We start from the raw sequence: 2,079 nt of genomic DNA, 5'->3' as shown, positions 1-2,079 counted from the left end.
CATGAATGTCAATCACTGGGTCACCGCATCATATCTCTAAAGCTGTAATGGATCTCACAGCCTGACTACCCTTCATTTTACAGATGAAGACACTGAAACAGAGACGAAAAGTGACTTGCCCAGTTGTAAAATTCAAACTCAGATCCCATGTCTTCAAGTTCAGCACCCTTTCCACTGCGCCACGTACTGATATGAATTCCAGCTATGCTTTTTGGTCTATGATTACAGCATCATCAGTATAGTTGATCTTCATCCTCTGACTAAGTAACCTTGGGGCTTGTCAAAGGAGCTTTAAGTTCACCTCCTCATATGGAGAACTTCCTTTGCAGAATTCATGTCTGTGAACCAGACCAGAGATCCCTTCTTGGTTAGGACTATTCCCTCCATGTAAACCGACTCACCCACTGGAGCTCCCAAAACTTCCTCCATACACAGAGAGATTTAATTGAGATCAAAGTTTAGGGACAATTTTTATAATCTCCTTGCAGCCGGCTGCTCTCCTCCCCAGCCCCTTCAATACAACTTCAATACAATTCAGATTATTCCTCAATATCACGCCAATCAAACTACAAAGAGTTATATAATCAAACTAGGAAAAATAACAAAAATCCATATACAGAAAAAACTCAAGAACTCTTAATGAAAAGAATGGAAATGAAGGAGATCTAGCAGTTTCACACCTCAAACTATAGTACAAAACTGTAATTATCAAAACAATTTTGAGCTCGTTAAAAAATAGAGATCATTCATAGGCACAGATTTTAATTTATAAGAATAAAAGCCATTCCTCAATTGGTGAATGGTCTAAAGGTATGAACACACATTCCCAACGGAAGAAATCCAAGCTATCTATAAATTTATGGGAAAAATATTCTCTATATCATTAATAATAAAAGAAATGCAAATTAAAGCAATTCTGAGATTCTACCTCATACCCATCAAAATGGCAAAGATGTCAAAAACAGAAAAATGATAAATGTTGGAGATGTGGGAGAACAGGCACTGTTTGGTGCATTACCGATAGACCCGTAAATTGGTACAACCATTCCAAAAAGCAACAGAATTATACACAAAAAGTTACCAAACAGTGGATGCCTTTTCTACACAATTGCTAGGCCTACAGCCTGAAGAGTTCAATGAAAGAGGAAAAGTTTCTGTATATACAAACATGTTCATAGCAGCTCATTTTTTCTAGCAGCTCTTTTTTTTTCTTTTAGGGAGACTAGCCCCAGGCAGCGTCAAAAACCAAACAAACAAAAAAACCCAAATGTACTCTAAACAGAGGCATCAACTGAGGCATGCCTAAATGTGTTGTGGTATATAAATGTGATGGAGTACTATTATTGTCTAAGAAATTAGGAGAAATTTCAAAAAGACATGAAAAGACTTAGATGAACTGATCTTGAATGAATTACAAATCAGAAGAACAATTAGTACTATAACGTCGATGTTATAAAAATGAACAATTTTGAGGACATAAACAGAAGTAGGAAAACGATGTATAGAATAACAACACTGTTAAAATAAACAACTTTTCAAGATAAAAGAACCATGATCAATATGGTGACCATTCACAATTTCAAAGGACTAATAATAAAATATGCTATCCCTAACAGAGGCGATGGATTCAGGACGCAAATAAGGTATTTGTATGTGTGAATACTGTAATATCAATTAAGTTGGGACTTTTTTACTGTTTTAGAATGATAAATTAATTAAGTGTCCTTGATTGAGCCTTACTAGGTACAAAGCGCTAGGCCCAAACCCCTATCTCCTAGGTGCTAAGCCTATGTGGGCATGACGCCCTCAGGGTCCTAAGGGGAGTTGCTAAGCCCAGAGCCAATAGCAGGAGCCTGAGTTCTGGTCGCTCAGAGTTTGATGATGACTAGAGTGTATAAAAAGAGAGAACAAAACTATTTGCAAGGGTCTCTCACTCATTGAAAGATTATTGATATGGAGACTCTGGGTAACCAGTGGAGCCCCCCAGCTTTGAAGAAAACCCAGATGTTGGTGCTTCTCTCTCTGGTAACTGTTAGTGTATTGCTTCAACAGATAGCTAGAAGCCTGTCTGCTAATTCA

This window comes from Trichosurus vulpecula, chromosome 2 (assembly GCF_011100635.1).
Source record: "Trichosurus vulpecula isolate mTriVul1 chromosome 2, mTriVul1.pri, whole genome shotgun sequence".
NCBI classification, from domain to species: domain Eukaryota; kingdom Metazoa; phylum Chordata; class Mammalia; order Diprotodontia; family Phalangeridae; genus Trichosurus; species Trichosurus vulpecula.
Note: the sequence above shows the minus strand (reverse complement) of the source record.